Genomic DNA, 24796 nt, shown 5'->3' on the forward strand with positions numbered 1-24796 from the left:
GGCATATGGTATTAGATGCTCTAGGTATTAGGTAGAAAACTACTGAGAAGTGTTTTGAAACAGTGTAGCTGGTGTCATGTAGCCCAAGTCTGATTTCGTATGAACCTCTCAAAATTTGGAAGGGAGAGGAAGAGTTTGTTTATTTATTACTGGGAGTGGAAGCTGGTTTGTCTGGCTATGGCTTCTGTTCTGTTAGGGAAGAACCCTTGTGCAGCTTTCAAAAAGTCATATAAACATCTGAAAACGAGGAGTTACACAAAGATGCCAGAGACACAGATGAAAGTCACATAATTACTAATTATGAAATCATTTTGAGATCCTTGGGTGGAAAGGATCTCTTTTCTAGATAGGCAGATATTTTAATTCCATACTCAAATGATCACTGTTCTAGCAGGACCCTTAAAATACACTTTCCTTCTATGACTGTCCTCTTGTTACTTACACCTCCATGCAACTTCTAAATAACTGCATGATTTCCGGTACTACAAGACTGTCAAACATAGTAGTTTTCTCTGCATTTGATTTCACTTATAAGACACTGAATTATTAGTATAGCATTCAACTTGACATCCTCTTGCACCATTAGCACAATGAAATATCAGACATCAGTGGCTACTACTGTTATTTGCTGTTTATTAAATGCTAATGGAAATTCAGGCCATCTTGTAAACATGATGTCCTTACACAGGTAGAGACAGAGAGGTACAGAGAGATTAAATGATTTTTTCCATTATCAAACAACTAATCAGTGGCAAACAAATTCTCATACTCAACTCTCTGTCTTAGCCAGCAAAACAGAGAACGGCATACTGAAGACAATGGCTTTTAGTCCTCTCTCGTCATTTAGGTCACTTTTTTACCTCTCTCAAGACCTAAGGAATATCACTATGGCAACTAAACCCATCACTTAACAAGTAGCAACCAGAAACTGGGAGACCCAACACAACTAGGATAAACCAGCTGACCACAGCTACTAAAAAGAGGTCCACACTCAGGGAAATACTCAAGACATTCCTTCTCCACAGACACCACCAATAATAACAGGCCAACAGTCTCAAACACCTCTGCATCTTGGATGGATATGCAGAACCACATATATTAAAATACTTTTCTTGGAGTTCACTTAAGAACGTTGCCAACTTGTAAACAGCAGAGTCAGTTTTGCTGCCAACACAGTTTTTACCTGGAGCAAACGGAAGTGCTTTTCCAAGAATTTCCAAGACTGTTGCGTCACACAGTCACTGGCGCTGCACCCTACAACCCAGAGAGGAAAGACAAAAAACACAAGCTGCTGATCTGCACATCCTGGAAAGGATTATTTAGAGGCACTTATTTATTCCCAGGAAGAGGCTGGCAGTGCAAAACCAACCTTCCAAAAGAGCCCAGTGCTCACTGCAGGGCAATACGCTCTCGTTAACGTTTTCAATGCTGTTACAAAAAGTGGAAACATTTTATTGCTGCCATGTTTCAATTTTCATTACCATTTTGAAAGCCATTTTGATAAAGTACAGTGGAGACTAAGAAATGTAGCTTTTCTGAAGGACTGGAGAGCAATCTTCTCTATTTTTCCTCCGATGGGTTTTGCATAATACTGAAGTGTTAGTCCCTTGGCAGCTTCACCATTTTGAAGCTTCATTAGAATTACATGTATGATGACAACATTTACAGGCCCTTGCTAAGGTCAGGGTCTTTTGTGCAAACTTTTAAATATGATGAGCATTTATAAGAGAAATATGCAAGACAAACCAAGGACATTATATTATCCATACTTTAAAGATGAAGAAAACTGAAGTTGCTTAATGTCCTTCATGATCATTGCATGGAAAATTTAAGAATTAAAAATTCTAGAAACTGAATCCAAAGCTCCCCAGACCACAAGATCACCCAGAAGAATTAAAGGTATGCATACATTCAACTACTGGACCAATTCATAACAGTTAGTACTTATAGACTAGTTTTCTGCATAGGTAGCAGTTTTTGAGCCCTAAGTTACATTACCTTTAAAACATGCTCAGCCAAACACCAGTCTGCTGAGATCTGAAGAATTACAAGACAACTCTCACTCTCATGCCAAAATTCCTTTCATTGAGTATTTTGGTACAACAGCTCTGATATACACTTCATAGATGTGCATGCACATTTATAATTTTTTGTGTATTCCCTGCCATCTACAGCTTCGGTAATCATTTTTCCTGCCTAGAAGGATATCCACATTTTTCTTTGAAGACTGAGCATAATCATGTCACATTATGAAAGAGCATTTGAACAGCCTAGAAAATTAACAAAGAGCCTTTTTCAGGGACTTGAGAAGTTTGATGCAAAAAAAGTTCCACATGAGGACCATTCTGAATACTTTACAAAGAAAAACAGAAACTAGGAATAACAAAGCACCTCATCCTTCCAGAGGTGGGGAAACAACAGTAAGTAAAACCAGCACAAGTTCAAGTCTTACCATGTACTGGCATTATTTAAAATCTCCTTTTAAAGTATGTCTTGTTTTTTAAAAAAAAAAAAAAAAAAAGTTATTCTTCAATAGTATGTGTTTGCTGGTGAAGTTTTGAGGAAAGGCAAATCCTATTCTTTACTGTTTCACCCAATCCTGGGCATTTAACTAACCTTTCACATCAGCAGCTTCTTGTAAACGGACCGAGAGGATGGGTTTTTTCAGTTGTCGTTCAAGAACTACTTCTTTTAGACTGAGGAAAGCAGTTGAGATTTGGGGAGAGGCAAAAGGGCAAAAAAGAGATTTAAAATTAGAACTAGGTGTTAGAGACTAATTTCTGCTAGTTCTAAACTCATAGAAGAGCAGCATAACTAGAAAATAATTCCCTTTTGCTCAAAGAACATTTATTTTGCTTTGCATTTAAAATGGAGCTAAATAAGAATCACAGAATAATGGGGAGGTGAACCATAGGAAGTCTCCTCCCAGCATAGAAGGGGACATCAGGAAGTCATCAGAAAGTATATTGATAAGAAAATATTTGCCAAATATTTTTACTTAGGACTTCAAAATACTCAGGTTTAGCATTTCAATGAATTTAATGCTAATGTATGAGTTGTTTGATACATTTCTCAAAAACAATAACATCGTAAACTAATTTTGTTTCTGATTTGCATGTTAAATCAGATCTTGAATGTGTTAAACCCTGTCCTCCTGCTTCACACAAAACAAGAATAAATTTACTTCAAAGTTATTTTTATTTGCCCATCAACATGTTTCAATAGGTACAAACCAGCAAGATAGTCTTTCCACTGGAGAGTAACTATCACGCAGAGAAACAAGCAAGCTTTAAGGTTTCTTGTCAGCTGATTTCAATTCTTAGTTAAAATTGGCAATGCAAATTACTCTATTCTGTTCTTTATCGGACAAGAGAAAAGATTTTCAAACTGTCAAACTGTCTGGTGGCATCTTGACAGCAGATGGAAATGCAGTGAGTGGAGTCCTACATGGCAGTGTCTTTATGTGACTCCTGGAAAACTGAATCCACACACTGAATGGTTCTTTATACAACGGGAAATGAGCACACACTTAGGGGAAGGAATCTGCTGTACACTCCTGTCATCTTAAAACAGCCCAGGAATGAATGGGACCAGCCCAGCATGAAGAGTAGAGTATGGTTATTTACCATGTGAGGTCTCTTCCCCAGTCCTTGTGTATCTCTTTTAAAACTCATGGCAAAAGACTGATTTGAAGACAATTTTATCTTGTATAGTGTTTGGTTCAGTGGGGGAAGGGAGTGGATAGGACAAACTGATATATTATTGAAAACTACCCCCTCTTCCTTTACCCAAGAGACTGAAGGACAGGGAATGCCTCAGGCCAGTGTACTGATGTGAAATGCTTTCTACTTCTCATATGGAACCCGGGTGAAGACAACATTGTCAAGTTTTCCCATCCCGTATCTAAAGCTAGAAGAGCAAGAGAGAACTGTTCCTAGTTCCTCCGTAGATCTCAAAACATTTAGCAACAGAAGCAAGAAGTGCATCCTGTTTTCAGGGCCATTTTTATTGATGACGATTTTGAGCAGCAAACTCCCTGCTCTTCTCTAAACTCTTCTATTGCCAACTGAAGATTACAACCCTTCCTGTCCCAGCGTAGCTGTCAGCGCATGTATCCTCTGACACTTTCTGCAGGAGAGTTCAGCAGTTTGTCTTTTCTACATTAGCAAAATTGACAGTGCTGAAGGAAAGTTTCCCACAATAGGTGCATTTCCGAATGCCTGCTTGAGGTTTCCAGTATACAAGACCACTCTTTAGTCCCTTCCAATCTGCAGTGTGCACATCAGAAAATATGATATAGTACATATGTAATCCTAGATAATACTAGATTCCCCACTCCTTTCCACTAAGTAAAATCAGTAACTAGAATCCTTGTTTAGGATTTGTGATTACAAGGATCATCCTCTGCCCTGCACTAGTCAAACAATATGGGCTCTAGGAAAGCATGAAAGCCGTCATTTCAATAATGCAAAACACTGTTGCTTCCACTCCAGAACAGCTGACTTCAAGTGCATGCTAGCCTGTGCTTATTAACAAAATGAGAAATCTGATATATAGAAAGAAAACACTATGTGAGGATTAATCCTGGATTGCAGTTTGTGGCCAGCACTGGGCCGTCATCCAAACACAGATGAAAAAGAACAAAATTTCCCCCACCTGTCACTTAGAGCAGGTACAGCTATTGCAGTGTTGTAGTCTCCTCCTTACAGTTATTGTAACAACCCATTTTATGTCATCTTAAAATTCGGGATTGACCTCACTGTTTCATTTCTTACTTGTTTTGTGGGAACCAGCACTGGAGGGTGAATTTTCTTTCCAGGAATTACAAACAAGAAGCATGAGTAACTTGCAAGTTTGGACAGCTAGCTTGTAATACACATACACTTCAAGGAAAGAAACCTGGCTTAAAATTGGCATCCTGTTGGAACCTGGAAATACTAAGTGAACAAGAAAATACAACTCTCAAGAACACTTTTTTTTTTAACATTGCTTCTGCGGCTTTTGAGTGAAACAAGCACATTGTCATTCCTTATTAAAAAAGACCTAACCAAACCAATGCAGTCGCTTTGCCACTGCACGACAGAGCAAAATCTCTGTTGCGATGCATTGTCCTTGCTCCTGATACTATAGCAAGGTAAAAACCAATTTAAGCATCTCTAGTGGTTTAATCACTCATGTTCACTCCACACCAAACCAAAGGAGAAGTCATCTTTATTTTTTTAAATATATTCTTCCCTTATGGTTGGGTCAACACTCTGCTGTTGCAATCCCACAGCTGAGCCCTGTTAATTTTTCTCCAAGCCCAGCAGGGTAGGCATGCCCACTGATGCTGAAATGGTCCCCCTTCCCATTGAGCTTCGCCTGCCACAATACAGCCGATATAATGGCCATGTCACAAATGTGATTTCGCTTTCTCCCACTCCAAGACCACGTTTACTGCTGCACTGAAATGCCACTTTGTGGCAACGTTCTTCCCCAGATGTGTCAGAAGCTTCATTTTTTTTCACACACTTTTATCAGTCAGATTTGGTTAGGTAATAGGAAACCTGGGTTTTTTTCAGAGAAAACATGACAACCTCATCATAACAATTCCTCTACATATCAAGCTACAATATGTTCATCAGGCTGGATGAGTGGGTTAAATGCTGCAGTCAGCACAAACTGGAGTTCTGATATGAAAGCAAATGCACCTTGGTTTTCACACAAAATCCTATTTTCCTACATGTACCATCAAAGAAGGTAGCGTCAGCTCAAAGAGTAGCCACGTACTATTTTCTATACAAGGTCAACGGAATGCACAACATACAGTTTTTGTTTGACAGTTCTTAATTACTGTGGGCTGTAAAGATGACAGAAAATGAGAACTCTCATTGCAAGATCTGCTGTTCACAACTTCACATTTCATGCTGTGACCACCAATTTTGGGCTGCGGTGGCTGTTTTAAGGAGTTTCAATCCACTACACAGCCAAACTGGTTAGCATTAGGTTGTGTTCTAGTTGTTTTAAACAACTAATCAAAATAAATTGAACATGTACCCTTCTGGAATAAGGCCTCTAACCTTCTCTTTCTCTCCTTCTCACTCCCCCCACCCCTTGTCACACATTGGCTTCTGCCAAACAATTCAGCACTGACACTACGGTGTGTCACGTGGTACCAAGTGCTTCAAGCATCTTGCAATACTTATTACTATCTACACATCCATAAGTCATTCCGCCCAGCAACGTATGTGAATACTAACGTGAGCTATTTCTTTAAGCATTAAAGATTTAGAGCTCTCACAGATCCTTGGAAAAAGCTTTTTCCTCAAACAGTGAAAAATCATCCCTTTTACTTATGTGCATCTTGTCTGCATTTCACATAGATTAGGCAGGAAAATATAGGAAAAGCATGCTTTATCCTTGGATTCTTCCATTCCTCCTGCTCACACCGCTGTGGCTGCACGAGTCTGCAGTGATTAAGCAATGGATTTTAGATGCAAAAGAGCAAGGCAGGGTTTCCTTGCCCATGTCAGAATGGAAAGTAACACATGTAAGAGATTGCTTATTCTCAATGCTGATCTCCTCCAGAGCTAAAATGATATGTCAGTGGCAGGTGGCAAGTTTGAAGACCCCCCTCCTCTCTTTTTTTTTTTTTTAATAAATATAACAAAGGGCACACAGATTTGACCTAATGGGTCAACCATCAAAAGTTAAACTGATTTAAATAATTAGACCTAGAATGTCAGGCACGACTGCAAATAATTGCTCCTAATGCTTTTAGGATTAGATTGCTAATGAAAAGGCGCAAAAAGGAGGCCACTTGCAGTTGTGGAAATAAGTCAATTTTCTTTCCATATGTCATTTTCCTAAGGAGTCCTTTACAGCTTTCTCTCCAGAGCTGCAGCAGTATATACAATAGTTCTGAGTCATAAAAAAATAGTAGTAAGTCATCTTGAAATACTAGTTGTTTATACACTGTATTTATCTAGCACAGCAAACATCTGCTTGTAGTTCTGACACTTTCCAATGAAAGTGACTATTGCATATTGTCTTCTCCTTTAATTTGTGGAAAAACATGGGAGCCATTCAAATATAAACAGCATTCTGCAACAAATTTAAACCAGTTTTGGTCAAAGGACAGAATGTTATTTTGATGCTCTTCTTAACTGGATTCTGGCTGCTCTCTCGGATTTGTTCTAACAGCTAAGTAACATCCAGGATGATTTGCCTGCCCATCTCCTACAACACTCGGTTTCATATCTAATTGATTAATTTGATGTAAAGGCATACGCTTGCCCTGCTCACAGATACTTAACGCCGGGTTACCCACCCCTCGGAGCGCCGAGGCAGCCCGAGTTTTCAAAGGCTGAGGATTTCGCAGCAGAAAGTTTCCAGCCCCTAAATCCCCGTGTGTAAATGCGCGTTCACCCGAGCGAGCGCCCGGGAGCAGCGCCCAGGAGGCGGCGGGGCCGGGCGCGGTGTCCGGCGGCCGCGGGGCCCGGGGAGGAGCGCGGCTGGCGGCCGCGATAACGGGGAGCGCGGGGGGCGCGCCGAGAGCCCGCCGTGCCCGCTTCCACCTGGGGCCGGTCCAAGCAGAAGTCAATAATTGACTTCCCCGCCGGCTCTCGCCCCATACAAAAGGGGCCGGCAGCAGGCAGGGAGCCGGCCGGGCGCTGCGGACACTGCGGCCGCCCTGCGCGCCCGCAGGGCTCCCCGGGCCGCGCAGCGCGCAGGGGGCCGCGCACAGCCTCCTCCCACCCCCACTCGCCCCGCCGACTTTGCTGTGCTTGTAAATGAAGCCAGAAAAAACAAAAAAGCCCGGCTGCCCTCGCCGCCGAGCTGGCACCGGCACCGGCGCGCCCGGGGATGCGGAGCCCGGCCCGGCTCCGCGGCGCCGATCACCCGGGACCGGGCAGCCGCGGGCAGCGATCAGCCCTCCCGGCTCCCTCAATTACAGTGTTACGCGCCGAGGCAACAATATTGCCAGCCTGGACGTCCAATTTAATTATTTTTTTTAACTGGGCGGACAGCCCTGCGCCTGGCTGGCGGGGCCGGGGAAGCGCGCATTTCCTCCGGGGCACAAAGCCGGGCGGGCAGGGTCCTGCGAGCCCCCGGCCGCGGGAGGGTGCGCGATCCTGCGCTCCGTCCATTGCGTCCGAGACGGTGCCGTAACAAAAGCCAGAGACCCGCCGCGACGGGCAGAGAGAGCGGAGCCGGCGGGTCCTTCCCTCCGCGGTCCCGAGCGGCCGAGGGGGGCGGCGAGGAAGGGAGGGGGGCAGGGCAAAAGTTCACCGCGGTCCTGGTAGGGCCGGGGGTGCTCGGTGGGGCAGGGGCCGGCGCTGGGGTTGGGGGATGCCGGCCTGGCTCGTCGTCTTTCAGCCCTTGCGGATGGACTGCGGGGGGGAAGGAGGGAGATGCAAGTCCCGAGAGCCCCTTCCCTGCCCTCTCCTCCACAATGCGGCCGGATCCCCAGCACAAACACGCCCCCCCGGCACCCTGAGGCTTTGCTCCCCGCTTTCGGGGGGAAAAAAATAAAAATACGGCTCGCTTGCGCGGACCGAGTGAGGATGGAGAGAAGGCTGCTGCTTCGGGGCTGCCCGCCGCCCCGCCGGTCACCCCCACGCCGGCCGGCCCCGGCGGGCAGCAGCTGCGGCCCCCCGCCCCGATCCCCCTGCCGCCGCGGAAGGGGCAGCGCACACCCGTGCGCGCACACACACACACACACACACACACAAATGGCACGGGCGGAGGGGGAAAGTTTCCAGCCGCTTCAACCAAATAGCCAACATTTGCAACCCCCAGACAGGCACCGTGGCGAATACACCGTATGCACGCCCCGGCCCCGAAAGCACCGGGGCAGCGTGTCGGGCGAGCGAGGGGAGGGGGCCCGGGGCATGGAGAGAGGGGGGCAAGAGGGAAAAGAAAACGATCCATATTTTTTCCAATGGAACTACTGCTGGTGCCGGGCACGGCTACTGCAGGGCAGGGAACAAGGGGACACCCCCGCTACCCCGGCGACTCTCCCGAGGGGACCCGTGCAGATGGGCAAATAGCCGGGGCTGCAAATAAAGAGCGGGGGAGTGGGGCTGGGCTGCACCGCGGATCCCGGCAGCGCCCGGCCGCCCAAGCGGGACGCGCGGCCCCGCGCCCCCGCCCGCGCCCGCGCCCCGCTCCGCGTTACCTTCTTATTGCATCTGGAGCAGCAGCTTTTCTTCCCCTTCCCCTCTCCTCCTTCCTCCTCCTCCTCTCCCTCTCCTGTCCTCTCGGTTTATACCAGCCTGTTCCTCATCTCACAGCCTTCCTCCCAGCGCCATCTTGCAAGCTTGTGACGTTGGGAGCCGCTCACCCCTGACCCACATTTGAATAGAAGCCAAAATGAAAAAAAGAAGAGGAGAGAGAGAGGGAGAGAGGAGAGAAAGAGGGGGAAGAAGAAGAAGAAAGAGTGGAACAAGGAGAGCGAGGGAAAGCAGCAGCTAAGCAAGTGCTGTGCCAGTGTGGAACAGCATCGGCTCCCGCTCCCTTGCCAGCTAGTTTAGTAATAAGCAATTTCCTGCTTTTGCAATAAATGTTGCCGCGGCGGGGCTGGGAGAGGGACGGGGAGCTGGGTAATTCCCAGCAAGGGACAAGGGCTTCCCCCATACCGAGACGCCCCCACTTCCCTGCCACCCACACCCCGAAACTCAGCCTGGAGCCCGACCACTACCTCCCGGCGACCCAAATACTGCTGCTCCCTCCCAGGTTCTGAGCAATGAAAAAGACATTTATTAAGATTATTTCTCCCATTACTGATGAGGTCTTAAGTGTGCATTACGATGAATTGTATAGATTATAGCTTGTACATGTATTGGAATCCGAACACAAATTAACAAAACATCCTCTTGTATAATGCAATTTGCATATTAGCTTTTTATCACTCCTATCTGTTTGTAAAGGACTGACAGTGCATTTTGCACCATCCAAGACACAGATGAAGACACGGCCTTTGCATCCATAGAATCTACATAAATACGAAGTTTTTCTTTGTGCTTTTATTTTTAGTTACTTATCTATTGGAAGTATATTGAGGGGAAAAGTTATTTGTGTTTTGCATCCCTGGTCCTCCAAAGATGTTAATATGTGCATAACTTTAAGCAACCAGTGACCATCCTGAGCAAGCAGGGGCTATTCAGATGCTTACACTAAGCATGCACACAGCTCACAAGCTCAAGTTATTGTTTTGTAAAATATTTAGTGAACTGATATAATCTTAATTTTGCTGACCGTTGCCACAGAATGCCACTGCAGAAATGTGAATTACACCCTCGTAGCACTTTCTCCCTTTCTGTAGATAATTCATTTGTAATAACAGGAGCGATGCATATACAAAACTGTGTTGTGATGGTGCACATGAGGTCTTCCACTATCCCACATAGGAATAGCTGTCCTAACTGCAAGTGTGAGAAGGTATTTTCTTTTCTTCTTTACCCTCACAGAACCGAAGCTCTCTGTAGCCTGAGCAAGGTGATTCATTAGTGAAGCTGAGCCTACCATTTAACACATCTCTAAGAATTCCCTAATAGCCTCAATGCCAGTGACTCTCAGCCACTTCCTGTGCAGATCCCTGCAGTTTGCGTGCACTTCAGCTGGATGCCAGCTGCAGCCTAAGCTCTCCTTCCCTGATAATGAAGATATTTTCTAGTTGTGCATCCAGAGTTCAAAGTTTTTTTGCAGGAGATGGTTTCTTCAGCCCTACCAAAGTGGCTTGAGAGGCAAATAAAGATAAGGCAAATCACAACAGCCATATCAGAAAGGTCTGGACTGGTGGTTTGTTCACAGTACACCCAATAAAGAGCAGAACACTTTAACAGTGGTGAGAACAGCAAACCTGACTGTCAGCACAAGGCCCAGTGAAGTAGATAAGGATCAATTCAAGACTCTTCCCCCACCGGGAAAGTTAATTTAAGATCAGTGGTGCTGCCCTTAGCTGTATTTTAAAGCTAAGTAGCCTTGCAAATAGCCAGGGAAGGTGTAGGTAGCCATTTGCTTCATGCTGTGCCAGAGGAATTGGTAGGCAAATACACAGAAGTCCTTGTGCTTTCTAAACAGGGGGAAAGTGCATCATGGAGATATTTCAGGCAAATTTAGACATTTGGGTTCAGAAAGGCCCACTTTTGTGAATCTCTGTGCAGCATCTCAAGACCTCAACAATGCCACCATCTGCCACCAGTCTTCCCTCCCCAGAAGCTTACCACCCCAGAACAGTCAGAACAGTCTGTGTGCCCCTGACAGTTCACAGACCAACATCTTGGTTCAAACCCACCTTCATCAGACATTTGAACACAAGTGCCAGGCTTTACACAGGAATGGCTTGAGGCACAAGCATTTCAGTCTCTCTGCCAACTTTTCTGGGCAAGTGATAACTACTGAGAGTGAAGAAGGTTTGGCAGAAGGGTAGAAACATCCCAAAATGCCACCACAAACTTTTCTTGTATTTGAATCTCCTCTAGGTTTATTAATGATCAGTTTTGAGTATTCCTAAGGAAATGGACTAAGAGATATATTCTCTGGGGAGAGGAGACAAAAAAAAAGAAAGACAGAAATTAGGTGTCTGGCACCTAGAAATGATATGGTAGGATGCAGCACTGCATTCAGCTTCATAGGTGCATGGTAATTATAAGGTAGAAAAAGAATTAATGAGAGAGCTAGACCTGGTGCTGTCACTAGAACCATGGACATCTGTGGAGAATCTGATGAGCCAAGTAGAAGTATGACCACACCTACCTGAAAAACATCTACAGGCATGCAAGCAGATACCATGATACCTATAATGTCTCTAAGCAACCACAGCCAGAGAATTTGCCATCCAAACAGAGGGTGCACCCTCAAGTTCCAAGAAATCACACCCACTGCAGGCACATCTGGCACTGGGTGAAACATGTGCCCATGGACAAAAAAAAGCCAGCGTTCCTGAACTACAGAGAACAGCATGCTCAGGTGACAGACCAGACTGGAAGGGTCATGATGGCAATCTGGTTACAGATGCTGGGGCACAAGGAGCATATTCTGAAGGATGTTTTGAGCTGGTAGATACTTTGAAGAAAGGGGCTCTTCTGCTTCCAGCTGGATATTTGTGGTTAACTTTGGTTTTTAATTTTGTTTGACTGTGGATTATTTAGCATTGATTTTGAAAAGAGCACAGGCAGGACAGCAGCAATGGATTGTTCTGCTGCACTGCAGACAGAAGTAAAAGCTTCAACTTCTTCCTTAGGGTGTTGATGAATATGTCAAATACAGTAACTAACAGCATACAGTATACAAAGAATTTAGAACAGAATCAAAATAACAAGAAGATTTCACACCATCTTTGTGTATTATCCCTTAGTAGCTACTCACATGTGGCTCTGTCATGTTGCTTTCAGGCAGAAAAGTTTAATTACTTGTATCTCCCCAAAAATATTGTTTACAAAATACTTACACTCAAGTCGAGTCAGTGTCTGAAACTCAGAGCAATTTAAGAGCTTCAGTTTTATGTTAGTTGTTTTCAACCAACTGATGGGTTCAGAAGCAACTTCAGTCCTTTGTAGTGGTGCTAATAGCAAGTTTATACTCATCATAAAACAAGAAGAGGACATGGGTAGAATTGTTATAGTGGCAAGCCAGTGCTGTAGATGAGGAATGAAGTAATCTGAGCAAAGAAAATGCCATTGCAGAAAGTAAATAGAATAACGACCAAAGGGTGGCCATGTGCCCTCACAGCTCTTCAGTGCCACCTGCCTTCAGTCCCGATGCTAGTGGATGTCCAGTGCCATCTAGCAGACAAAGCAGTTGTTTACAGTAGTAAATTGATGGGCAAAGCTGGGCGGGAATGTTAGAGTGAAAAGCAAAAAACTATAATTTAAGGAACATACAAAACACACAGGGCAGTTAATGCCAGTGCAGGGCGTGTGTCCAAAAGCAAAGTGAAAGCGAGGGCTAACTAGCCTGCTCCTCACCAATAAATAAAGATTTAGCCCTAAAAAGAAAGTTTCTTGGCAGAGGTTTGCAGGCATTGCCTCCCCAGTGAGATAGTCCTGACAATGCCACTGAAAACACTGAGAACAAGAACATCATACTGGAGCTGAGACAGGCATCCTCTGAGGCATTGCAGTGACCTCAGAAAATTGTGCCTGAATAGTAACAGAACAGCTGGTGATAGCTCATGAAATTAAAAAGTTATTTTACCATCTCCTCAACAGAAATATCTCTCTACAATCTGACACATACATCTGGAAGGTCTTTTCCAACAGTCTTGGAAGTGTCCTTGAAGGAGGCTCCTACTTTATGCTGAGTTTTTAAAATCTTTTTTCTCTTAGCTGCAAATGCTCTGTGTATGAATATACTGTCCTCAGTAAAGCTCCTTTATGATCACCTGGATTAGTTGTTCCCCCTACTTCTATGTTCTTTTGTCTGCAGTGGACACAAAGAGCATTACATTTTGACCTTTGTACAATGACACCTTAATTTTGTGTATCTGTTCCTATTTCTACTAGTTCAAAACTTGCTAGTGCACAAATTCTACAGATAATTTTACTAAAGCTGAAAAGCAAAATAATGTCTTTTAGGAAACTCATATGTAATCAAGAACAGTCAGAAACTGTAAATATAATCTGGAACCATAGTATCAAAACCAGCCATCATGGTCTCCAATTCAGAGCCCCTTTGATGCTGTGGCTGGTCACAGATTCATTCAGCTCTGCACTGGTTTGCATTGTAAGGATTCTGTCCAAAATCATGGGCTTAGAAACCCAATTTGAAAAAAAAAACAAACCCACAGAAGGTAACAGTTTGAAAAATGAGGCTGGTCATTTAGAGCTTGTACAAGGTGCTATTTTGTATGCTGCTGCTTCTGTTGTATTCTTAGTGGCAGAAAGTTTTAATTTTCATGGAAGAGAAGAAACATGCAATATTTTTAACGCTACAAGCTGAAGTTTTTTACCAGGCCTTGTGGCATATGCAGGGATGATACAAGGAGTTTTGTGACTCTAATCAGATAGAAACTTTGCTTCCATTGTAACAAGATCTTTGATTTCTGTTGGCCTGTGAATTTCACTGCTAATAAGCTCACTCTGCACCTATCTACAAAACATCTGTATTTAACTATGCCTACCCTGTTAGTTAATACAGTCTGTGCAATGGGATAATTTCACTAGACTATGGGAGGGCAATAAAAAGTAAGGAAAACTACTGATGAACAAAATCACTACCTATGTGTGCTAAGAATAAAGTGAAAATAGCTCTGAAATAGACATCAGCATGACATTAAAACAAAAAAGAAACATTTATTCAGACATGTAAATAAACATAGAACAGGTGCTACTATGAAATGTGTGGACAAGGAAAAGATTAAAAATACTTTTGTCCCCAAAATCTAAATGAAAACTTTGCCATTGCTTTTAAGAACCTGTCAGGACTTGAAGAAGGGAGCAAAACCAGCATGATTAGCTGGAATGAGGAGGTGAAAATGGAAATGACCACAAAAAGGCAAATCTAAAAGAGCTGAACATTTTCAAGTGAGGGAGACTAGGGAAGTTCCATTCTAGAATTCCAAAGCGATTGATAACAAGGATTTGAAATAAATGTTTCCGTTGGAGATTGTTCTTGCATGGTTTGAGAATTGTGGATATAATACTTTAAGAATTACTATAAAATTATCTAAGTATTCACTGAGGTCATTGGTTTTAAGACCATTTCAGTCTTTCAGAAGAGTTTTGAAGGAAAGTATGATTAACCAGAGGGGGATAAAAAAGAAGAAAGAGAAAAAAAGAAGATAAATAGGATAAAATGAAGCCATGATGCTGATTTTGCCAAGTGTTCTAAACAGTTTCCTTGCTGAGATAACTGATTTTCTAAACAAGGGGAAATGTAGTAGATCTAATCTATATGGATTTTAGTCAAGCATTTCATATGATGCCACATGGGAAGTTATTAATTAAGATGGAGAAGATGAGGATTAGTACAAGAGCAGTAAAATGCACTAGGAATTGTCTGAAGGAGAGGTGTCAATAGATTACTATTGGGACAGAGAGATTACTAGTGATTCAAGATTGAATTTTTTTTAATAGTCACTATAATGATCTGTTGTCATTTAAGCTGGAGTATGCTAAAGACATTTTCTGATGAAACGGCCAAGAGGTGCTGTCCTTAACAGGATCAGGGTGTCATGGCTAGTGAGCTGGATGGAAGACAGTGAAAGCCATGAGCAATGGAAATGGGATGGAGTTCCATATGAAAACAAACATACATTTGGGATGCACTTCACCATTAGCCATCAAAAATGAGGCGTCTGCTTCAAGCTGATCATCAGCTCAGCCTCTGTAGCCAACTAAAACAGGAAGATACCTCAGGAATGGAGGTCTATCCTGCCTCTTCCAGATTCTTAATGTAGGATAAGTGGGACTGTTTTGTGGGTGTGTCTGTCTCGCTATTAACTACACAGAACTCTTTGCACAAGTACGAAGAAAAATAGAATCTCTTGAAGGAAGAAAACTGAGACGCAGAGGGAAAAAATGGATGCATGAGTTTGTTAGTGGATTACTTTGAGCCATCAGTACATGAGGCAGTAATAGAAAGGACAATTGTCATCCCAGACAAGGTTCTTCCAGAAGCAATAGGAAGACATTACTGACATTATACAAAGTGCTGCTGGACTGTCATGTCTATTGTGTAGGATCTCATAATAGGTATTAAGACAGCTATTAGTCTTTCAGGATGCCCAGAATAATCATCAGAGATACTAGCTTTCCATCAAGAGCAGAGAAATGAAAACTACACCTACTTTACAGACAAATACATTGGTATGAGGGATGTGCTATATGTACAAATCTATGTACCCTACAAAATTCAGCTGTACATAAGATCTTTTTGCTTTCCTTGCGTGCATGTACTTTGAAAGGCAGTCTGTATAGTATGCATAAGTAATTAATATTGCAAGCTGGAAGGATGAATTATTGTCAGATGGAGGTAAAGCATACAATATGGTCAAGTAAGCAGTTCCAATAATAGCTGTGCTTATAGAAGCAAAATGTAATAGAGGGCACACTCTACAGGTTGCCAGATTGGTGTCAATGTGGAGCTTTGTTGCCAGTTGGTGACCAGGGGACAGCAGAAGGATTGGTTTTAGCTGAATGCTTTTAAGCTTTTGTTTACCACATCTAATGAGATTGCTTCTCAAGCAGTGGCACTAAGCAAAGGGCATAGGTAATTTTAGCTTGATTTAGTCAGTGGAGGTCTGAAAGCCACCTTTTCCTCCCAGCCTAACTTGGCATTTTCTCAGTGAGTTAATTCTAGGTGAACAGGAGCCATGCGCTGTCATTGCTGGGACAGCTAGCTGAGGGTGACGTGTGCCTTTCCAGCTGGAAACTTAGCTGAAAGAAATTGAACTGTCATAGAGCAACTGGGCTATGCAAACTCCCCAAAGCTGGCACTGCCCAGGGTAAAGTACAAACCCAGCGAGTGCTTCAGGTTTGGTCAGGTCACAGCAGTGTTTTTAATTAATGTGGTAGAGAAGATAATCGATACAAGGAGAACAAAAAGGTTCATTTCCATACAACGTGGGCACCAGAATATTAGGGTATGTTGTAGCCCAGCTGAAGACTGTTCTTTAAAGCCAATGGCCATGCAAATATCACTTTTTATGTTGTATAAGAGATAAACTAGAGTTCTCTTGATTACTTTTACACATACATAGGCAAGTACCAACTATCAGTGGTCTCAGAATCAGGGTCACAGACAGAGGCGTATATATATATATATAACACACACAGAGTCACATTCTTGGGGTACAGCCCCTATAGGTTTTGCTGCCTATCCTACCTACCTCTTCACAAACAAGCAGAGTTCATTTTCAAACTGTCCAGTGTACAAAGCAGATAAAGACTGGCATGGAAGAGCCCATGGGCAGCTTGGCAGCCCTCTGTAGTTACCAGTATCAAAGGTCACTAAATGCTAAAAAATAAATATGTTCCCATGCCAGCAGGGCACCGGTGTTCCAAGATAAAAGTTTCTCTACCACCAGAGAGACATTTTCCTGTTTGGTATCAATGTGGACTGTATTTACTGTGATTTTTCAAGAGCTAGTGAAAATACATGTGTATGAAATGTTTTGCTTTCTGCTGACAGGGAATATGCTTCAGAGGCCAGCCTCACTTACTCTAGCATACTCTATGCTATGTTTTCATGGAAGGTGGCTTCTGTGGACACCCGAGATACAAAGCAAACAAATTAATTGGGTTCCACCACTTTTCATTCCTTTTGTTTTTCAAAAGTGGTATTGGGTTTTTCTCATCCTAAAAGTGCCTTTCTATTTGAGTCTGATTTCACTGGTGCTAGTGTAAACAAGAAATGTCTACACTGGAGCCTCTCGAATGATATGAGTAAAGGGAGAATCCATCTCAGTGCCTGACATTGTTAAAGGAGGTTATAAACACCATTGGTCAGTTCATATTCATCTTCTGTGGTTAATGCCAATGACAATGGGAAGCCTGGCTAGTCACTTCACACCGTGTAATGCAAGGTGACTATACTTGAGAGGACAAAGAACAAGAGATTGGGGATTTTTTTTCAGGAGCAGCCAGAAGACTGGTTATGAATGTTTGGGGTGAGCTAGTTTCATTTGTTTTCTGTATCAGCACCGAGGGCTGAGTGGTGCTTTCTTGCAGATTTGTAGATGTAGTACCAATTTAGGGGTTCTGCATGGGAATGTGGACCCTCTGCTTCTCCTTCTTTTTAATACTTGCATTGGTTTTTTTCTCTCTGCTTCTCTAGAGGCACAAAATCTCTGGCAAGGTTCTCACACTGTTTTAGCTTAAGAACAATGCATGTAAAAAGTAACCTGCTAGAAACCTTGATAAAGACTGAATTCCTAGTGCTCTTTCATTGCCCCTGGGCCAGAGTGTCATTTACAGCAGATTTTAGCCTGCTGTAACCAGTAATGGGTGACAGGAGGGTGCAGGGACAGGGAACCACAGATATCATTGACTGGGAACACCAAAGACACCACAATGGCCTCTCAGTACCACCTGTGTAGTGCTCGCAGGCTGAGGAGGTCCCTGGTGGGACTCTGGGCTGAATCAAAGCTGAATATTGTCAAGTTTTGCTTATGTTCTGGTGACAAATTCTAGTTGTGATGCTGCCCCCACTCCTTGGTGTATCATTTGCAAACTGTGTGACATTGACAGGTAATAGTTTACTTATCCAGAATGAGCACTAAAGATCAAACTTGATGATATGTATCAACAATGTTTGCTGAAAAATATCTTCAACTTGTCAGTTAAAATGCAGCACATTTAGGATGTTACATTTTTCAGTGGCTTTACAAACACTGGAGAATAAAATTTACACTCACAAATGTACAAATAGAGAATCAGAGGGGCAGATCTTTCTTCCAAATGCTCAGGCAAACAGAAGCCAAAAGAAAATGCTGGAGTAGTGAAGAACCAGAAGTATGTGGTTGTGGAACAGATGAACACCACCACTGCCCTTTTCATTCGGCACAGCAGAAACACTGCATTTACCCTCTCAGAGGCAGGAGTCAAGGGATGATTCCTGAAGAAAATCATTGCACCTTCTTGCATGTCAAATGACCCAGCAGTACTCGCTCTTAGGGGCTGAATGGGAGGGCAGCTGGATACACAGAAAGAAGGGGAGTGGAGTGGAACAGCTGGGCACTTCTGCAAGCTCTCCCCATCCTCCTGGAACCTTGAAGAGCACATAAGAAAAAAAAAAAAAAAGACTCATTATTTGCTTTAAGAGTTGAGAACTTGCCCAGAGGCTGAGAAACAACATGACATGCCTTGGGCTGCAGGAGTCCGTGTCAGAAACTGGTTAGAGCACAAGCATTTCTGCATCCCACTCCTCTGCCTAGATGAGCAACCCACGCCTCTATAAATCATACAGGAGGCACTTATGTTACTCAGGCTTTATGTGCATACGGTAAATCACAGGCTGTAGTGAGGGAAGATCCATCTGCCTGCTGGCTGCCAGGGGCACTGAGGCAGTGCTGACTCTGGAGGTGGTGACTGAGTTGCCACCATGCCCTTACTTATTTTATTTTTAAATAGCACATGGAATATTCAGATGCAAAAAAGGGCTGCTGCTTCCTTGTTTATTCTTCAGCGTGAATTCTAGTTATCATTCAATCTGTTATGAAACACTTAGTCTTAGGATAAGATCAATGAGGAAGCTGTGGCAAGACAACCCTGACTTTTTCTGGATGCTGCAGATCTTCTTGGCACTTATCTCTTTGATTACAGTTCTGAATATGCAACAGAAACTACGTTTTCCCACTCCTCTATAGTGATTGCAGTTTTCTTGGTGAGCATTCCCAGCCCCTGAAACTGTCTCTGTTGTTATCAAACTTATTCTGAAGTCCTGCTGACTACTCTGTTCTTTATCCTCTCTGTCCCAGTCTCTTTGCAGGATTGCAGTAGACTGTATCAAGAAATAACGTATTATTGCTATATAAGAAACTGCAAAACTTTTTGAGCCCTTTGGTTCTCTACAGGCAATCAGGTGAGACTTGACTTGTGACGGCTTCAGTAAGGGGTAAGGCTCTGCTTCTGACAGTAATGCTGTTTGTGCAGATGACATCAATCTATTTCCCGAGTGGAACATCTCACAAGAAATTGATCCCACTAAGTGTCTTCCACTTGCATTGGAGCAGAGAATATTGGGTTTTTTCTCTGTAACCACAAATGCTTTGTGACTTGCCTAATTGAGACCCTGTATCTCCTCTTCTGAAGGGATTTCAGCAACAGGAATCAACAAAGCAATCTTGACTTAAAGCAGGCACATCGTTTTCTCTCTACTTTGGAAATTACTTTGTCCAAAAGGGATGAGATTTGGTGGCTCTCAGAAAGTAAAATCGTGAGCAGTGACAGAGGTTTCAGTGACAGGGCAAGGAATTTGCTTGTTTTGTTACTGTGACACGCAGTTGGATTTTTGTCTGTGACAATGGCTTTCCAGGCTCTGCATAGAACAAAGTGTGAGTCATATGGGACAAGAATGCTTCCAGGGGCACTGGACAGCCACTTTTATAGCCACCTTAGAGTAATAATAAATAAAAATAATTAAGCTATCACGCTTACTTTTTTTTCCTTTAATATTTTATCCCAGTCTCGCTTTTTTAGTAGAAAAATATCTCTTTAAAGACAGGCTGATAACCTGTTAAAAATGCCTCTGTGTGTATTGTTGTTGTTGCTTTTAGTGCTTTAAACAAGTAGCTATATTTTGTTCTTAATTAAGAATTAAAGGGTTTGTATGCACATATCTATAGTGGAGACCCCCAAGTGATTCTGAGACGAGGATAAACTGTGGGTTTTTTTCAGCTAGTTGGGTTGAAATTACTTACCACTTGAATAGCATCTGCAACAGTGTAAGGCACGGAAGCAATTTTTCTTTTGTAAGAAGATGAAAAAGAAGCAAAAAAGGAGTCAAAGAGTAAGCAGGCTGAATGGGCTATTAGCACCAAACTCTAAAGATGTAGAAGTCAAATAGGATAGAAAGGCCCCATAAATTTTTACAACTCCTTGGAGAAAAACATGGTGATTATTAAAACATGAAACCTTGCTTTTCTAAAATGCTTAAAAGATTAATATAGAAATGTCATACTGTGGCTGCTGCAGGGATTATCCTTAATGGGAATGTTAGAAGTTATTTTAATGTAAAGCAAACATAGCCACCAAAGAAAGATCAAAAGTGGAACAAATTCAAGGCTCTTACTTTCAGGAAAATGAAGTTTGTCAAGAAACAATTTCTACTCTGTTAATTAGAATGAGCAAATTCTCCATAAATACTATATATGTATGACATAGAAAGTGATGACCTCATCTAATTAGTTATTACCTAATCCAATCCCTAGCACAAGAGGGAGGCTTAGGTGTCTTGTATAAAGAATTTTGTTCCCTTTTTGGCTTAAGAAATACGTTTTTTGCTAGTGCACATTTTTGTGAGGTCATGTGCATGTGTCCAAATAGTTCTGATGATAATCCACCATCCATGGGCAGGGGAAGGCTGGTCACATGGCACAGTGGCAAATGCTCCCAGAGTCTGTGGTCTTTTCCGTGCCAGAGCAAATTCTGTGACTTTTTGTTTTCTTTTCAATCTAGCATTGTTACTTTTTGAAATGTAAACTGATCATAGAGCAACATACTGCTTCCCTCTCTGTGTAAGCCTTTGAAGTCTAAATAAAAATTTCAGTGTTGCTAATTTAGAGCAAGAAATGTAATATTTTCTTTACTGTTCAGAATAGCACTTAATTTGCAGTCTGTCCTTGTTTGGCTCAAACACCTGATTCCCTTAGACCCCCAGTTAGCAGCACAAGACTATCAATTCCAGAAACAGCAATTGGTTTACAAATTGTGCTGCCATCGACTTGATTTTCCACCAATGTGAGGCACAAAACCACACCACACCATGCAGCAGTCCTCACACATTGCTGTCCTTGTTTCCCTGTGAAAGGGTTGGACTTGAGGAACACAGATTCTTTTAACATTTCTTTCTAAGATCCATCATACCAGTACGCAGCCTGAGCCTGCTGGTTTTGCTAAAAAACTTTCCTAGAAAGTAAGAAAGAGCTAAATCATTCTACCTAGTGTAAAAATCCACTCATTCGAATGTTTAGTGTCATATGTGACAGCAAGATATTACTGAGTAATAAGAACCTTTTTCTTGAAACCAAATGCAAACATTTACTGGGAAGTTTTGTGTAGCTGCCCAAACCTTCTGTCTCTTTCCCTTGTCTCATCCCAGACAAAGAAACAAACAACTGAAATTAGTGTCATTTGTTACTTGCTTACAGCCCTGCAAATAGTCAACCCTTAATTTTTCAGTTCAGACAAAATACCATCACCATGTATTTATTAGTCACCATAAATTTTACTTCAAGCTGGAATCAACTATTTAAGAGCTCTGCAAGCAAAGGACAGTCGTGACAAGATACTATAGTGTCTGCGAGGTGCGGTGCAGTGAGCTGAGTACTCAGCTCAGTCAAAGTTCTTAGTTGAAATACAATAACTTCGTTATTTTTCAGGAGTATTAAGACTCAATCTTTCTTCCTTAACTCTGAAAAAAATGTAAATTTACCAAACTCCAAGCAGTTTTTGTTGGAAGAAGCCAAAATGTATCCCAGAATATCAACTGGATGAAACTTGGGTCAGTATTTACAGAATCAAATGTTTCATTTACAACAGAAAACAAATTCACATTAGATTATGCTCCAGCATTGTCTCTAGCAACCCTTACAAGCATTATTTTCACTCTCTTACTATTCTTTTTAAAATACAAGAGAGTGTCAGTTGGTATCTGAGCAGCTTTTCTCCATATAGTTCTGCGAAATGTGCTGTTAAGATAAACCAAAAGTGCCATAATTTCCTGATGTGCACTCACTCTAAAATGCCAAATACATTAGTGTTTTCCTCACCAGTCTGGTGCCATAATAATGAAACCAATGTCAATCTTTTTTTTTTTTTTTGTTATGAGCTATGGGCTACAAAGCAACTCATACAAGTGAAGTGGCTATGACAAAATGGTCAAGCTATGTATTAAGCAAGTGTGCAGCATCTCTGAAACAGAAGGCTGTAATTCTCAATTCCATGGTGTTCATTTAATTTGCAGTAGTATAGAATAGCAAAATAGCAGAAGAAAAAATAATCTGCATGCTCTATTTCCTCATTGAAATATGATTATTTGATTATGATCTGAAATTCAGGCTAAGAACATTGCACAGAATCTCAGAATTTGTAGCCTCATCCTACAGTCAGTGCTCAGTCCAGCATTCACAGCTCCAGTAACAAGTTCAGCAGAGAACTTGATTTACAGGGTTGTAGGATCATACCTGTAAACATCCTCCTTCCCCACTTGTATACAGTGCTAATCACTCATTAATTTCCTGCCTTCTCTTATCCTTACACCATGTTTCCAAAATAACTAATTTTCATAGCCGACTTGCTAACTGGTCACCAGGCTGACAGCTGAAAAAAAATTCTAGTTACAAGGTGCCAAATGCAGAGCGACAATGCAAGCATCCTGTGCTGCCCCACTAACCAGCTTCAGGCCTGGCAGGGTGGGCATGCAGGGGACAGGACGGGGCTGTTTCTCGTTCAGAAAGAATCATTGTCCTGTTGAAACCAATTCTAGCAGGATAGCTCTATGAGAGGATCCTGTGTTTTACACTTCTTACCTGCTTAATCCTTGTTCAACCTGCTGATATTGCCAGAAAGCCAAGGTACCATCTGTGCTTGTATTTTTGTTGATGTGAACATAAACTTGGTGATTTTCATGTTATTTCACGTAGTGACTCAAAGCCTGTGGAATGAAAATTTCTGGTCCCTACAACTGAATATTTCAATGTTCAGTGTGTAAAAGTATCCTGTGTGCCAGAACCTGTGCTTTGCATTCAAGATATCTAACATGCCTTTCTGCATACAACATCCATGACAATGACTCTTCTTGAAACTGGAGCAAGACACACTATGTATTGTATTTTATTTTGTGACATTACTCTGGCAAATGGGCACCCTAACAATTCATACTTTTCATTTTTCTCTAGTGTCTTCTAATTTTCTTAGCTCTAAGAAACCTAAGACCTGGATGTGCAGATGCTACTTAACGACAAAGGAGAAACTTAACTGCATCCATTTAATATCCAGAAGCTCAGGAACCTGGAAGCAAGGTAAGATCATGAACAGGACGGGATACCCCCAGGATCAGAGATCTTAGCATCCAGGAGTCTCAGAAAACTGTTAATCATATTTTAATAGCAGTAGCAGACAATTGCAGTGTTTCCTAAATGATCTTTTCACAATACCTTGAAAAAGTACCTCAAAAAGAAGTAGTTGTATGACACAGGTGAATAGATCACTGGATCTGACAGCAGCAACACAACAGGAGTCCCATGGACAGTGCCCCATCAATCCATCAGTTAGATACTCGCTATGGACCAGATTGGCTTTGAAGGAATATTTTAAAGAACTGCAATTAGGTGCTATTTCCCAGCAATTGTGTACAACCCAAATACCACCTGGTGGAACTGAACCACGTGGAATTGCTGTTGCTGCTTTAGAAACATGCAGAGCTGTGCTCTGGCTGCTTGACATGCAAAAACTAGCACAGGGATGTACTTTAAAAGTGGGAAGAGGATTTATTCCACAGCAGGTTCCTGCAGGATTTGTGCAGAGCAGGCAGTGAGTGTCTGGTGATTAGAGAATTCACTAGCAGAGTGCATGTAGTGAGAACGAAACGCAGCTTACAAACACCCCTTTATGTTAAAGATATAACACGATGTGTTTAGATGCAAGCCTGGGCATGGTTCTGTGTAAGATCTTGTTTACCCTTTTATCATGGGCATTCTTGCAAACTGATGTTTTCTCACAAGTAACTAGTTTTCAGTTTTACATGGGAGGACTGTAAGGTGGGCTTCTGAAAACACAGAGGTGGATCAGTGTTGTATGCTGTAACTGCCAAGAACCCTGTGGAGAATATGAACACAACCATATAAAATGAAGTGTAATAGAGAAAGCTGTACTGCTCCTGTCCTGGGCACCGCTGAGGCTGTATCTCAAGTACACTGTTCAGTTTTGGACCCCTCAGTACAAGGAAGACACTGAGGTGCTGGACCACATCCAGAGCCAGGCATTGGAGCTGGGGAAGGGTCTGGAGCACATCTGATAAGGAGAGGCTGAGGGACCAGGGGATGTTTAGTGTGGAGAAGAGGAGGCTGAGGGGACACATGATCACCCTCTACAACTACCTGAAAGAAGAGTGTAGTGAGGTAGGGGATCAGTCTCCTCTCTCAAGTAGTAAG

At 42.5% G+C, this 24796-nt stretch overlaps 1 protein-coding gene across 4 annotated transcripts in view; it reads right to left on the reverse strand.

The window, feature by feature from the left end:
- HIC2 (HIC ZBTB transcriptional repressor 2) overlaps nt 1–9498 on the reverse strand; it is a 73703-nt gene extending 64205 nt beyond the window's left edge. For all 4 annotated transcript variants that reach the window (XM_062009993.1, XM_062010000.1, XM_062009994.1 and 1 more), the window contains exon 1: nt 9161–9498. The gene's annotated coding sequence lies outside the window, so the exon portion shown is untranslated. The remainder of the gene's footprint in view (nt 1–9160) is intronic.
- Between the last annotated feature and the right edge of the window lie 15298 nt (nt 9499–24796).

Source organism: Colius striatus, chromosome 17 (assembly GCF_028858725.1).
Source record: "Colius striatus isolate bColStr4 chromosome 17, bColStr4.1.hap1, whole genome shotgun sequence".
NCBI lineage: Eukaryota > Metazoa > Chordata > Aves > Coliiformes > Coliidae > Colius > Colius striatus.